This window comes from Eutrigla gurnardus, assembly GCF_963514095.1.
Source record: "Eutrigla gurnardus genome assembly, chromosome: 3".
Classification (NCBI taxonomy): Eukaryota; Metazoa; Chordata; class Actinopteri; order Perciformes; family Triglidae; genus Eutrigla; species Eutrigla gurnardus.
The window spans coordinates 14,235,653-14,251,663 of record NC_139917.1 but is presented as its reverse complement, the minus strand read 5'-3'; the positions used below and the strand labels follow the sequence as shown (position 1 = coordinate 14,251,663).

Sequence of the window (16,011 nt, the reverse complement as noted above, 5' to 3'; positions counted from 1 at the left end):
GCTAACTGATTAATTGGCTCAGCTGGATCTGAGTTTGATCCCTATTACATAATAATGTTTTAGATCTTAGGCTGTTTGTCTACTACTAAGGAAATAGAAAGTGTTTGATAGGACAGGACACTTAGCAGAATATACAAAGACTGCGAGCTACGGAGACTTAACTTCATCACAAAAACATCCTGTTTGACTGACAGTTGATCTCTGAGACATGCAGACGCCACAGCAGTGAGGATTTAGGACAAACTATGGAAAATGTATTTTTGAAAAATCCTACCAGAAGTAAACATTTTTAGAATGCATGCCCGTTGAAGAAATCAAAGCCCTTAAGCCTGGAGCTGTTAAGTTCAACCCGCCGAGCTCCACACCAAGACGAGTCAGACAAACAGGCTGTAGAGATGGCAGCATGAGGCCAGAGCTGGAGCCCAGCATGAATAGGAATCTGAACAAAAAACAACTGTACTAATCACATTTGAGGGAAGACCTTGCATTGTGTGCCAAAATGATGAAGCCCATCAGCAGCATGCCCTTCAAAAAAACATGACAAAGTAACGAAGATGATGTGAAATAACCAAACGCCCATCAGTAGCCATGTTTCCATCCAAAGTGATTCGAATTACTGGGAAATGCGCATTAAAGAAATTCGAATCATGTGTGTTTCCATCAAAAGAACGGACTTTGGTGAAAACTACAAATTCGCGCGAGTTTTCTAAGTCACGCAAGATTTTCCGCGGGTTGGCATGGCAACCAGCCTGTAAACATTCCGTCGTCTTCCTGCCGGTGTTTTGATGTGGTGTTTTGATGTTTTACAATGGAGAGAGGACTTCAGTCATTAATTACACTCGCTCAAGTGGTGCTCGATCTTGTTGCCATGTTGTTGTCTTCTGAGTGACCCGCAAACACCGGAAGCAGTCGGGGTGAAAGTGCGCTACGTCACACTTGATTCGCATACAGCTGTTTCCATCCCATTCGAATCAACCAAAACCCGGCCATAGCGAGCGTATTTCATTTTGTGCGAATCAGGGGATTTTAATGCGAATCACGGCGTTTCCATCATCATTTTCCGATGCGATACATCTAGATGCGCATCTAAACAGCTGATGGAAACGCACCTACTGTTTATCTCAACTTGCCTTAGGAGATTGTTTCTCATATCAAAGTTAAAAATCTACTTGCCTGGAGTGAAGGGGAAAAAACTAAATAGTGTTTTGAGTAAAAGTTGAATTAAAAGTGTGTTTGTTGATCAGATAGTATCATATGAGCTACGCTGAGTTCAATCATAGGCAAGCCAGGACACACTGGGGAGGCCTTTGGCAAAATATCATTCAAACAAACAGGATAAAAAGAGCCGAATGGGTAATGACTTGGCTTAATTGAACCTTACAGCAGCAACAACGACAGATGGGAAATGGATGGAGGGGGACAGGGAGAGAAAACAGATAAACTGATGTGTTGGGGTTGTGTGTGTCTGTCAGGTGCTTAATTGTATAAGTGCTTGTGTGCGTATGATCTACTGTATACCTGCTGTGTCAGCGCACACACACACACACACACACACACACACACACACACACACACGTACAAAACCAAGGAGAAAAGAGATGCTATTTCTAAGAGTGTAATGTATTGTGTCCAGTTTCCCATCCTTGTTTGACTCAGTTTCAAATTATTGATCGACTTAGGGCCTCTCTGTTACCGTGCCGACAGACCTGCTATTGGATATCTGACCTGTGAGTGGTCTGTTAGCTCTTACTTAGCTCTTCGTTCTTTGACAGATGAGGCCAAAGGCTAATGGAGACTGTAATGCAATTCATACCCCCAGTGAGTTTCATCCCGCTATGCTAGTTTCACATTGGAGTCTTTTTGGCTGCGCTGCTATCCAAACGCTCACTTGATAGCGTTGCGAGGAAGCTGCTAAACACCACAAGAAGGCGGTGAAAACACAAGATAAAAGAGTTTGATGTAGTGATTGAAGTGAAAGATGTGGCGCTTCTGTAAACCAACAACTGCCGTGTAAAAGGTAAGGCACATTTTTGTCTGGTGTACTGAGATAAATGACTACCGTAGAAGTAATGTGACAAAATCATTTTAACTACAGGGCCGCATTTTCTGGGGTTTTGAACTGTATCTCTTCATCTTGACCCCCTGAAGACTGTGAAATGTGGTGGAAAATTAGTAAGTTGCTCTTGAGATCATTTTGTCAAATTGCTATTCCCAAGGTGAAGAATCAACTTTCAGGACCAAGTCCTCACAGTATAAGCACATGAATGTATAAGTTGCCTCGGCCAAAAAAAAAAAAACTAAAATAGAAATGTAAGTATTACGCAACCCTACTTGTATTTGTAGAAGGTTTAGGCTACTGTTGAAATGCCCACTGAGGGAAACCTAAAGGTGCAGCTAAAATGATAATGTGATAGAACAAACATCACTTTGATGCTATCATTTAAGAGTACAACTTGACAAAACAATCTAAAACTGCATGACTGAAGTTACACGAAATTGTTCCCATTGCATAAAATATAAAAACAATATTCAACTAAAATAATGTACTTTGTCAAATGACTACAAGTAAATCAAAATAATCTGCAAAAATGTATATTTATTTTAGTTTCATGGTGCTATATGAGATTTTGAGCAAATGGTTCTCAATACGGTGACAGCTGAGCCGGCATCTTGCAGCTAATGGTGCTAACAAATCTAACAGCGCAAACAACGAGAACAGTGCTGGCAGAGCTAACACTGTTTGGGCGATACCCTTCCAGGACAACACTGTCGTTGCCACGGCGTTGTCCTGGAAAAGCAAGGAGAAGCTCAGATTACAACAACAGTGACTTAATTCTCTGCACAGGTAGAAGTATTTATCAAATATCTTTATATAGCAAATTGTTGTTAGCTGCTTCATTAATGTTCCCCTTTAACAATTTCTTTAAATGATAGGTTCATATTTTTTCCATGTTTGTCCTGACATTAAAACATTGTTTTTTAACTCTGTACTTGTTTGTCCTGTCCATACCGGCTCTAAAAACACCTTTTCCAAATGTGATCACAACGTAAGTGACAGGGGACAAGATCTACAGTCTTACTTGTGTTCATGAAACTGTTTCACAAGTCCACATCTATTACATTTCACCCCACAGTGTTTATAAAACCACAACCACGATGTTGCCTGTTTGCTGTTTGAGGCCCTGTAACACATTATGGTATAGCATGACAGGGTTTCAAGTGTGCACTCTGCCTGCATTGTTGTGACCCTCGAGTCTCGTAGTTTCCATTAGCGATACAATGTCTGCCTCCATCCTCACAGATAATGGAGAACTCTCGTAGTTAGAGAGGGCTGTTCAAATATTCAATTCAATGAGAACCAATCACATTTCAGAGATGACAGGGAAAAGCAATCTTTCAACAGTATTATCGAGAGTTGTCCCAGTAAAGTTTTGTATTAATTGCCTAAAGCAAGGTCCTAAAACTTAACGTTTTGGAGAAATCACTTAAACAGGTGATTAGGATGGACTCATGGGGACTTCCTCAATCACTTCTAATAAAATGTGTAAAATGGTTCTCGTATTAATTAAAGCTGAAGGTCAAAGATGAGCTCTCTCTCTGGTCTGGAATAAAAGAGAGCTCAACACTGAAGAAAATATTTAAGAGGAGGATAAGGAGGCAGAAACTAAAGTATGTACCATGTTTTCAAACATAGTTTTAAAATGAATAAAGTGTCTTCTTGCTAACCCTCCCAGTGTAGCCTCAAGTTTCCAGATTGTCATACCAGTTGTCCTCCAAGATTGCATACTTGTAATTTTTGTGACTGCAATCTTGAACATGTTCTTAAAGCATTTGACACTTTGCAAAACATACATATTGAATCAAAAGGAATAACGGAGATTCCCACACAGTTTGATTATGTAATTCTAACAAGAATGAGCTCTGCTTGTTTCAATTCAGACAGTAGACAGCACATCATATTCTATCTGAATGAAATACTTTTCAAAAACACAGAAAATAAGCTTTTCTTTAAATATGTGGAGATAAGTTAGAAATCTGCATTTATATTTATGTCAATGCATCAACATATGAGCACTGTTGACAAAGTCAGACATTTTGTCGGTTTTTCTTTGCCTAAAAAATGCAAATAGACGACAATTTGCTAGTTGGCTTTGCTGATACCAAGCTGAATTCATTTTCATACTAAATTAACTTCAACTACAACCAAATCAACTTTGTATCACAAACAAAATTAATTACAAAAACAAACATGGTGATTGTATGCCTCCACCAACCAGTCATGTTGTAGTTTACATCCAAGTCTGCCCAAAATGTCACTTCATCAATCAATTTGTCCTATAAGACATTTATGTGAAATCATCAACATTTTGTGAGGTCACAGTGACCTTTGGCCATCAAATTCTAATGATTTCATCATTGAGTCAGAGTGGATGTTCCTGAGATAACACGCTCATGAGAATGGACAAACCGAAACCATAATGACTCCAGCCACGGCTGTCTGATGCCGGCGCAGAGGCATAAAAAGCTGTAATTCGTGATGATCACGACACCATCTCTGGTTCTTCATTGCAGCAACAGCATAATATGCACAATCCATTTTCATTATGGCTGCAGCTCAGTCAGGCCTTTGTCTGCAGAGGTCTATCAGTCTCTCAGTGTTGGTCTGACTGCCATAACAGAGAGGAGAGGGACAATGAGGCCGGTGAGAAAAGATATGCTAAAAGAATAAAAGAAAGCAAACAAGAAAGACTCAGACTTAAATGAACTAGCAGCTGAGAAACCAGCAGCATGGCAGAATACAAGCAGGTCCTCGCGTCTACATTTTCCAGCAGCAGTCTGTTTCTCTCATTCTTTTCCTCTGATCACTTTCCGTTCAGCTGTTCCACCGTAGCGGATCGGCCAAGAGGGAAAATGAGCTGTTGCAATAAACCCGTTTCTTTTGTTAAAGAACGCTGGAGGACCATTTCTATAATGAAACTGAATTGAATCCTTGACCTCTAGATCGACTATTTTTTAAAGCTGACCTCAACCACCTGTCCATTAAATTCACCCTTTGACAGAGTCAAAGAGTTTGGTACAGTTTTAACCCCTCGCTCACGCTGTGTACAGGACAATTCATTCATTCATCAATAACAATTACATTACAAGTAAGCCTGCAAACTCCATCACAGTTGTTTTCAGTTATTCTGGTTGATAAGACCTCTGCTCAGGATGAAGGTGGGCCGGGGCTTGGATGGGAATTTATGAGCTCACACATTTTTGGCTCAACAGCATACTCAGTCAATGCAGTTGATATTTCAAGACAAATTTGCGTGACACTGTGAGATTCAAGGACATATTACATTATTTACTACTTAAATAGAAAAATGTGCTACAATCAATTCTAGAAAACGAGGTTTTCATTCACACAAAGTATCAGTGTTGAATCAGTATTGAATTTATCAGAATCAGGAGCCAAACTTTCCAAATAACCCTGTTTGTCTGACGGATTTAGTTACTCCTTACTTTACAGATAAAACATTTGTATACCCTTCCTATCCAGTCAAAGCCATCTATCACCAGGTTGAGCATGTTTCAAGCGTGACACGGTTTTGCAAATAAAATATTATGGTTCTCAAAAAAACATTTCCCTAACCTTACCCTAAGTCTTCACTCAAAAATCTTGATTTACATCATGCAGACGTGCATTTGGTCTAAAAAAAAAGGTGAGTCCCCACAATGTGAGTTTTATTATCAGATATACTGTATGTCCCCACATGACGGTAAAACACGGCCACACACACATACACACACACACACACACACAAACACGCACACTTAGAATGGCAGGCAGCCCAGACATCGAATTCCAGTGCCATGCAGTGCCGCACAGGAGTCCAATTACCCAAGGTTCTCCTGTCTCCTGGTTGGCATTGATTCAACAAGCCCTCAGAGGGAACACACACACACACACACACACACACACACACACACACACACACACACAAACACACACACTCACACAAACACACACACACACACCCACTCTCACAAGTATAAGAATAAATATAAATAAATATTTTTCTATCTTTGTCTTTTTTGTTGTTGTTTTTTTTACAAAATTGTGTCCAAATTCAGAATTTAAATATTCAAAACTACAAAACATCTTGTGCGAAGTCTAAAAAAAACAACAACATTGAACTTCTTGCTCAATCAGAATATGAACAACTGATAGCCCCGGTAAAATGCTGTGTGTGTGTGTTTGCAATTGTTCTTTGTGTGCGCGTGTGTGAAAATAGTTATGTTTCCCACTGCATGGTGCTTCATTGCTATCCCGTTCAATACAAAATGACTGTATTGCAATTTAGCAGGGTGTTATTAGATGCATAAAAGCACAAAATGAGCAATAACACAGTGCATTGCTTGTGAAGAGCTGTCGTTTTGCCCATCCATAGCTGTATACGTGGGTATAAGTGGAGCAGAAATACAGATATTTTATCCTTTTTCACTCCACCTCCCATTGTGGTCGATACCCATTGTGTGAGTTGATGCACGGGTCTATGCCGCTCTGCCCAATCCTATGGGTGCTTGTGAGAACAGACGATCCATACTGGCCGCAGGGATGTGTGCGACTAACTGTGTGATGTATACGTGCGAGTAGTGTTTGTGAGTACAAATATATTTCCACGGTATTCCAGTGTCTGTGGTGTTTGTCTGCATGACGCAGAAGTTGAAGGTCACAGCAATCAGTGCTGTCAGCTAATGTCATCCCGGCTGTCCCGGCTGACAGAGGGCGAGACGGGGTCAGCGGTGAGATGAGGACGCGAGCAGCCGAGACTGTGAAAGGCGTTGCACTGTTGTCACGGATACCAACATTGTGACTTTGATGCCATGTCTAAATATCTCAATACCCAGTAAATACCACAGCAAAAACCCGACAGGAAAAGTAATGGAATAATAGATGACAGACCATGGAACTTTTTTTCTTTAGGTCAAATAAAACATGTGCACATTATGCAGTAATCTGATGTCACCTGTCTTATGTGATTTCTTTGACAGTGAATTTTATATGTGCAACCAGATATCACATTAAAGAGATTTCTGTGAGGCTTTCTTTGTAACATGGTACTGCAGACGTTACCAAGAAACACAGTCAAACAATACTCTAACATCTGCTCTTTGGTGGATTATGTGTTTGCTGAATTACAGGAGATGCTTGGACAGAAAAAAAGGATGGTGAGTCTAATTTCAACTAATTAGAGCCACGTTGTTATTTTGCTTGTTTTTTCCTTGCTGATACAGATAGCAGCTCAGAGTGAGACTGTGCTTCAAGTGGTTCAAGCTTTTTCCTTGTTTTCAAATTAATTTGTTGAAATTAAGGACTCACAATTACATTTTTGACTGCTAAAAAATTATCCCTGTGTGATCCCAAGCCATATTTAAAGACATTCTGAAAGTACTGGTACAAATACATGGGACATCAATCCATTTAAATGGCAGGGTATTACAATAACTTTATAGTACCTTTGTCACAACGATTTTGTTGTGTGTCTATGACTACTGTCCTCAATTTTATATATTAAAGGAGTCATAACCTGGTTTTATACGTATCCAGCCCCCCTTGGATCGCTTTGGATCAATTCGTAAAACTTATTAGAAAAAAAAAAAAAAATTTTAATCAAACATTGAGCTTGTTCTGACCCTTTTTCGTACCGCGATTTTATCACGTGAGATTACGCGCGAGGTTTTGACTGGTCCGGATGTGCATTGTATAATATGTAATGAGGCGCGCGTTGATTCGCCGCAGGAAGGACAGAGCCGGGGGGGCTTGCCTGCATGCAGACTCCAAAACATAATGGCGGCGCTTCTGCGATTTCAGGTAGCGGACGGGGCGGGGTTGGGTGGTGAAAGAGGGGTGGGCTTATGCAAGTAGCCGCCACGGTGACGTCACCGAAGGCGCAGAATCAAAATCTCGTGCTTTAGGAATGCACACCCTTGTGTGCTATTCCTGTTCGGAAAAAGAGCAGAAGCGAAAAAACGGCGCCACTTTCAAACTCCAGCCTTTCAGGCAAGTTTCAACTGAGGTCAAACACAGATATGCATGTTTTAACAAGAGAAATTGCGATTTCCAGGTGATGACTCCTTTAAATACAATTTTATATATTAAACTTTTCACTGGTACATTGATCTAGTCATTGGACATCAATGTGAAGGAGACATTTACATCTTTATTTTCACACTTTTCTTTTCAAGTCAATGTTAATTACAACAATCCCCTGGACTTTAAAGGGCATCCGAATAATTTGCCTTATCAGAACCAAAATGACTATTTGGATGAAGCATATTGTCTTAATTCTTTGTTTTGATGTCTCATCTGAATTACAGATTAGTCTAAACTGAATTAGTTTTCTAAATTCTAAATATTATATGTGCATTATAAGTATTTGTACTTTGTTACTTCCCACCACTGTGTGTAATAGAATCACATACAACTTTCATTGGGATTGTTTTGCAGAGTTTCACACAGAACTGAAAACAAGCGCCAGAAGAAGGGCCACGCAAACGTGAAATAGAAAAAAAAGTCTTAGTTTGAATGTCATGAAAATGTTGCCCTGGTGTTGCATAAGGAATCAAAAAGTTACTGCCTTGAAAACTTGGTTATAAAGTTTATCACCGTGACATGATGACAAAATTGTGCAACACCAGCTTGATCCTCTTACGTCGACCCTGGAGGCAGCTGAAGGCAGCATAATACTACCACTTTAGGGAGACAAGTCGACTTTACATGTCAAGATGTTACCTCAGTGGTGTGTGTGTGTGTGTGTGTGTGTGTGTGTGTGTGTGTGTGTGTGTGCAATAGACAGAAGGCTTTAATATTTGAATTGTATTGCTTAAAAAGTAAATCTTGTAGGAAATCTACATGTTCTTAATTCTCAGTGCAATCAAATGATTGAGTCAAACATCGACGATCTGTTTCCACATCCGCCTGTGATTACACCGAGGGGAAGGCAATCTGTGTGTTGCCAACGTTTCTCTACTAGACACACATACACTGACACTGACACACACACACACACACACACACACACACACGCACGCACACACACACACACACACACACACACACACACACACACACACACACACACACACACAGAACAGTGCTATAAGCAGCTGACAGGCCCCAGTTATCTGCCAAGGCAGGGTACACTAGATAAGGGAGCCGCAAGGCATCATAAACACCAATACGAGAGACAGAGACAGAGATAGAGAGAGAGAGAAAGAGAGGAAATCAGAGATGAAAGAAGGAGGAGAAAAAACATGCAACACTCCTGTCAGTGGTAATAAAATGCTCACATGAAGAGTTCCGGTGGAAACGGGGAGAATTAAAGCCACGGGGAGAGACAGATAGGGGAGCGAGGTGAAAGCAGAAGTGACAAGTTGGTTGCAAGGTAAAGGTAGTCAGAGAGAGAGGGAGGGAGCGAGGGAGCGAGAGATAAATGGGGGGACATCAATATCTGAGAAAGGAAGTGTGTGGAAAAGAGTGAGAAGCGGCTGTACATGAAGTGAAAATAAGAACGGAAAATACATAACCTCCAAGCTCTGACTTTGGTCTCTGGAGGAAATTTACAGAAACCCACACGCATGTATGTATTCATTTTTAAAATACATAACCATAAGGGGACGTTCATTCTTGAGTGACATCTACAGCACCTCTCAAAGGGTTAGTAGTTTACTGCAGTGGAACCGCATTCTTTCACTAATGACTGTTATTTTAACCAAAAAGACTTGATATATTGAAATTGATAGCAAACCTAAGCCCACCAATTTTACCTGTAAACTTTGGCTTTGGTCTCTGGGATTTTACATAAACACACACACACACACACACACACACACACACACACACACACACACACACACACACACACACTGCATATGCACCCTTTGGTAATAAAGCCTGTTCCAGCTTTGTCTCCCAAGGCATCAGGCACTCCACTCTTTTCCCTTCATCAGCAGCTTTAGATCCAATCCCACTAAATCAAGAAGAATAACAGTCTGCATTAGTTGTGACAGGAGAAGTTGAGGGAATTGAGAGCGCGCACACACACACACACTCACACCGGCGCAGACACACGTGTGACACATAGCACACACACACACACACACACACACACAAACATGCACACGCATATGAAAATGCATATGGCGGGGCATGGATGTGTAAATAGACACTTTGGCAGATATACATATCATTATGCTCTCACACATTGTGCCGATCAGATGAATCCACTTTGCAACCTGCCACTGGAGCTCAGGAAGGAACGAAAACAGAAGCAGAATGCCAGTGAAATGATACGGCAGGCAGATGCCTTTCACTCAAGCATGGAGCACACACATATGGATGAATGTGTAGGAACACTCACAAATCATCCAAAGTCGAGTGGACGCGTGGATGCGAGTGCCATCACACATCCCACCACACGCATTCAAGCGGGCTCATTAGCACTACCCCGCTGACACGGCAGAGCGCCAACTGAGAACTAATTTTCCACGATGCGTGTTGTAGGCCATTGACCCTCTGAAGCTGCACGCTGCCTGAATTGAGCTCGAGCTCACACCTGAATGTAGACTTTCAAACCCACGCTGGGGTTAGCGAGAAGAGTTTTCCACTGGCAGCTAAACGACCGGAGAATAAACCCAGCGCTCATCTACAGGGCGCCTCAATAACACGCAGGAAAAGTCTGCAGGGTTGTGTTCTTCAGTAACCATCGTTCAGACTTGAGTGTTAATTAACAAGTTGCTTGTTCACACTCAGAGCTGATATGATTCTGGAGCAGCCATGCAAAAGCATCAAACCTGTTAAATCTGATGGAGAGGAAAGAAACGACAAAGCTGCCAATTTAGTTGCACGCTGAACATTTTTGACACTGTGGTCCAATGAAAGAACAACAGCATCAGCTTTTTAAACGAATGCCCCCAAACGACACCTGTTTACATTCAAGTGACGAAGCTCTCTGGCGGCTATGGGATTATGACTCTTGTCTGATGGGAGGAGGAGAGGTTGTGCTGATTATTATAAAGCCACAAAGTCAGAAGGAAGAGGTTATGTTGGTAATCTCTGACAGGGGTTACTACTGTTTGCTTCCTTTGGTCAGTCAGTCCTTTGGTCCAGATTAATATAACTGTTGAGAAAAGGTGGTGGTTTCCGTGGGACATGGATGTTGTGGACATCTGTAAGTTCAGTACTAGCCATTTGCTTGGCCTAATTTCAAGGCTGGCTGCCCTAAAATGGCCAAATCTCCTCCTCAGAGACAGCGCGGAGATATCAAGTGTATTGACATCAGTTTGAGCCCGGCTTTGACAGCCCGTTGCATTTTAAACCATTAGGCCAAGGAATCGCAGACGGCATCATTGAGCAAAATGTTCTGGGTTCTCACGTTAACTCTGAACAACTCCAGGGAGGCCTCAGTGAGGTAGATGTATCTGCACCAAACCCAATTATGCTTGACTTTGCTCACATCAGCTGCACTTTTCGATGAACGTGGAGATAACAAGGGCTCTGATACAACTAACAAGCACTGTCAAGTTTGCTAAAAGAAAATGTGGATAATAAGAGGTTCCTGACCCCGTTTTTAGCGGTGCTTGGCACACACATGATAAATTGGTTTCTGTGGTTTGAGTTTCATTAAAGATACAATTACATACTCTCATGGGCAGACAAAGAAAAGCGACTCAACACAGACCAACTACATCACGTTATGTTCAAAACAAATCACTGATAAGGGTTAAAATAAAATAATTTGTTGGAAAAATGAGGACAAGAAGCTAGAATGTGAGAACACCGTGTGCTGTACGTGATTCTACCGACCTTAGTTTGGGATGCACATAATTGATGATGAAGCTATTGATATTTCCCTCTTGACTCATGACTGCATATTTTCCCAATATCAAAATTGATGACTATGTGCTTGCTATGCAGGTGCTGCACACCAATTTATCACTTGTGGTCATGCACCATTGCGCCAAGAACCAATTAAGAACCATTATGATGTTGATAATCGTTCAAGCCAGGGCTCATTATTTTGCTGAACCACAAAATGCATTCAGTTCTTCAGCATCAAGCTACAGTATCTAAGTAACACCCTTTTTTGGTGAAATTTGATGGGACACTCTTCAAAACGGCTGCAGGTATAATGACACATCATCTAAGTGGTTCAACATTCATATTTTACAGTTTGGTTTACTGAGAGGTCAGACAAACAACATTTCCTCACTACATTAGATTACATTTCTTCCAATTTCTCTTTTTAGGTCCTTTCCCCCATTTCCTTTTTTGTCAGCCTCAGGCAGCATCAAGTGAATAATAAAGCTTGTGATGGAAAGGTGGTTGTTGAATGGCTGATGGCGGCTCAATGTGTCCCCAGGCTTTGGAGTCTATTCTGCTCTAAAACTGCCCTCCCCTGCTTCCATTCCCTGTAAGAGGAGATTGAAAAGCCCTCAGCCCCTGGGTCTGGGAAAAACACTCTCACACACACACACACTCACACAACACACATAGGGCTGGGTGATTTTTTTGATTTAATTGATTCATTTGCATTTTTACTTTCCTATGGTCTGTGAACTGGTTGAACCACAAAATCACGTTTTAAAATCAGTTCTAGACTTCCAAAAGTGTGTGATTTCCGTTTACGGTGCCATCCTCTCTCTTCCCTCTCACATCTTCCCGCCCCTCCTCCTTAAGCCCCACCCCCCTGGGCTCTTCCTGCGGCCAACCGCAACGGATGACACTGACAGATTTTTACACAGTTTACCTTACTGTTACAAACATTTACAATAATTTACTCATTAAAATTTGTCTTAATCTCTGAGTAAACCATTTTTACTTTATTAATCCAAATTAAGTTTAGCTATCTTACCGATTTATCACTGCACATATTTAAGAACTAATTTATTTGAATCCCTGTTTTCTACACCTGGGCTACATATTATTATTATTTATTGTATGTCATTTTACAAGTTTTTTCAGGGATGGCCTAGAAGAGACTTTTTTTTCAATTCAGAAAAATGGAAAAAAATCGATGCTTAAATCGAAAATTGTCCAATAGTTCGAAAATCGAGATTCTATTTTTAGGCCAAATCTCCCAGCCCTAAACACACTTACCTTATCACTCACACATCCCGTTAAAGTGTCCTTCTGTCTAGCTTTCCCGCTCACTTTAGTGAGCCAGAGCCAGCAGTTTTGGCCCTGCAGCCGGTCGAGGTTGACCTCCCTTTACCTTTTTCAGTAGTCAGACAACTGAGGCCATATAAAGACCAAGAAACTGCTTTGCTCACTACTCTACCCTTCTCTCTCTACCCTTCTGGTCAATCGCTATTTTTCCTCTAAGCACAAAACAAAATAATTTAACGGACCAAAATGACTGACAGACATACTTGTTTCTCCTGAGGGTCAACAGACCTTTTTAATTACAGACATTGCTAATGAATGCATTCTATTTAGGATTATCAGGTCACATTTAGTTGTCATTTCATGATGTGATTTAATCAAATTTGGCTTACAACTTCCTCCATATGTGTTTGTTAGGCTGCATTCACACTAAATCAGGCGTTGTAGTGAAAACACGTCCCATTGATGTGAATTCAGCAGTTGGCACTGTAGTGGGTGCCGGATAAACCCCCCAACAGAAAATACAGTGGCCAAAAGTTGAAACGGAATTAACTTTTGGAGAAACGCAACCCAACATGACAATGTGGTGGCCAATCAGGTAACTGCCATCCCAGCCACGAGGGAGGACAATACATTAACGAGATGAAAAATTGATCACTGATCAGCAATCGTTTAGAGATTAAAGATTGAAAATTAACAAACATTAAAGATTAAGGGCCCTAGTTTCGTAGACCAGGCGCAGTCAGCTTTCAGCGCACCTGCGCCGCGCCGACGGGGTGTGTCCGCCTGGACTTTGCAAGTTTCGTGCACCGCGCAGGCTCGCGCAGGCACACCTCCCGTCTCGCCCACCGGCGCAAGTGGGAAAGAGGGAGGAGAAGAAGGCGTGAGTGGGAGACGAGGAGGAGACGAGGCGTGGACTGGGATTAATACAGCCGATTCAGATCTTCACCAATCAAATGAGCTCCTCTCCTCTCCTTTAATGCGTTAGGGGAGGTTCAGTGCAAGATCCGTCACTTGACAACCCGATGACAGAAGCAGCGCCGCTGCTCCCACCACACGCATCACGCGCTGTGCGCACGTATCATAATAATAACAATGCCGATATTATAAAAAACAGGAGAGAGAGAGGGAGATGTTTTGGTCCGAGAGGCTGAGTTTCCGTTACGCGTGCCATCCGCCTTTGATCTGACGTCAGATGTGACGGGACAATCTATATAGATATAAATTAACGTGTTGATTCAATCAGTTGCATTAAATAGTGTTTGTTGTGATTATTTATTGCATTTAAATGTGCCTGGAACTGTGGAAACCTGCCTGTGAGGTCTCGGTGACGTGTGCGCACTGCGCGCCGGTCCGCCAAACTTCCGATCCGCCAGCTGTGATTCGCATTGAATGAATGGACTTTATTTACGCCTTGCGCCGAAAGTAGACCAGGTTGGAGCTGGCGAGCTTTCAGCGCAGTCTCGGCGAGGCTTTTTGCCACGAAACTTCCGCTACGCCAAGCTGAATCTCTGACGCCTCCCACTGCTGCGCCGCCACACCCATCTTGGCGCAGGCGATCTACCAAACTGCCAAACTGACGGTGCGCAAGGCTGCGCGGGTCGAAACTTGCACTGCGCCGGCTGCGCCACCCTGCGCTGGTCTACGAAACTAGGGCCCTAAGATTTGATTGAAGTTCGGGCGGGGTGGCATATGTGACATATTGTGCTGCTCAAGCTCCACATGAGGGAAGTGTGTATGGCGGTGGACTATCCTACAGCCCCATATCTCTGCAGAGCTCTGTATCGCACTGAACTTCTTTATTCGCTAATCCCACTTTTTTCCATAATCCAATCAAATTTCAGGGATTTAAATGCCCCACGTCACTAAACCCAGTTCACATATTCAGTTTAAAGTGGACATATGTCACATTAAGGAAGCTAAAGATGCTTCGACTACTTTTTCGGTGTGATTGTAACTGTCTGAAGTCTTTAAGTAAGACAAATACAGTATTTAACATCACAAAAATCACAAAAATTCCAGATATTATAACACAATATAAAACCTATATTATTACTCATTTCATTCATTATTTTATTCAAATTAGGAAACTGATCCAGTGCTATAAGAGTAGATGCACTAGCACACACAGACACACTCATGTAAGTACACCAAGGATTGTGCTAAATCAGCTAAAGAACCATAAGCAGCAACTTGTCCTATTTCTATCTCAGAGTCCCAGTTGTGTCAAGCAGACCAATTAGAGGTAGGCCTAATGTCATGCTGAGATGTGAGTCAAAGCCACGGCAGTAGCGAAAGTCACCCATGTGACACAACATTTTTTTAACCTCAGTATTTAGATCTGAAACAAAGGATGAAGGAAATCATTACCGTGTGTGTGTGTGTGTGTGTGGGGGGGGGGGGGGGGGGGGGGTCTGTAAGGGGTTAGAAATAAGGGTAGGGGTGATAGAATGCTGTAAAAATCTGGGGAGTTGCTAACAAGTGCATTGATTTTAGCTTAGAGGGGAACAACAGAGAGACAAAGAGAGGAAATCAGAGCAAGAGAAAATAAGGTGAGGAGACAAGGCAAGAGAGGAGGAGAGGGGATGAGCTGAAAGGAGAGGAGCTGGGAGGGAGAAGCTGGGAGGGGATGAGCTGGGAGGGGAGGAGTGGAGAGGTTTTGGTGTGGTTTTCAAAAGTCCCTTTATTGATCCACTGCAGGGAGACACCCCATCACTGTCACGTCATCACTTGAGATATAAGAAACAAAACCTGTCATCCAAACACAGAAACTGTTCCCTATTTTATAGTAGATGTATTCCACCCTCAGTCGAACCTTCAGCAGTCCCTCCAGATCTGGTACCAGCTCAACACTGCCGGCA

At 42.0% G+C, this 16,011-nt stretch overlaps 1 protein-coding gene across 2 annotated transcripts in view; it reads right to left on the bottom strand.

Annotated features, from left to right (window-relative positions):
• Positions 1–16,011, bottom strand: part of LOC311008844 (alpha-1,6-mannosylglycoprotein 6-beta-N-acetylglucosaminyltransferase B-like) — a 111,830-nt gene that overhangs the window by 22,144 nt on the left and 73,675 nt on the right. The gene's annotated exons all lie outside the window — the stretch shown is intronic.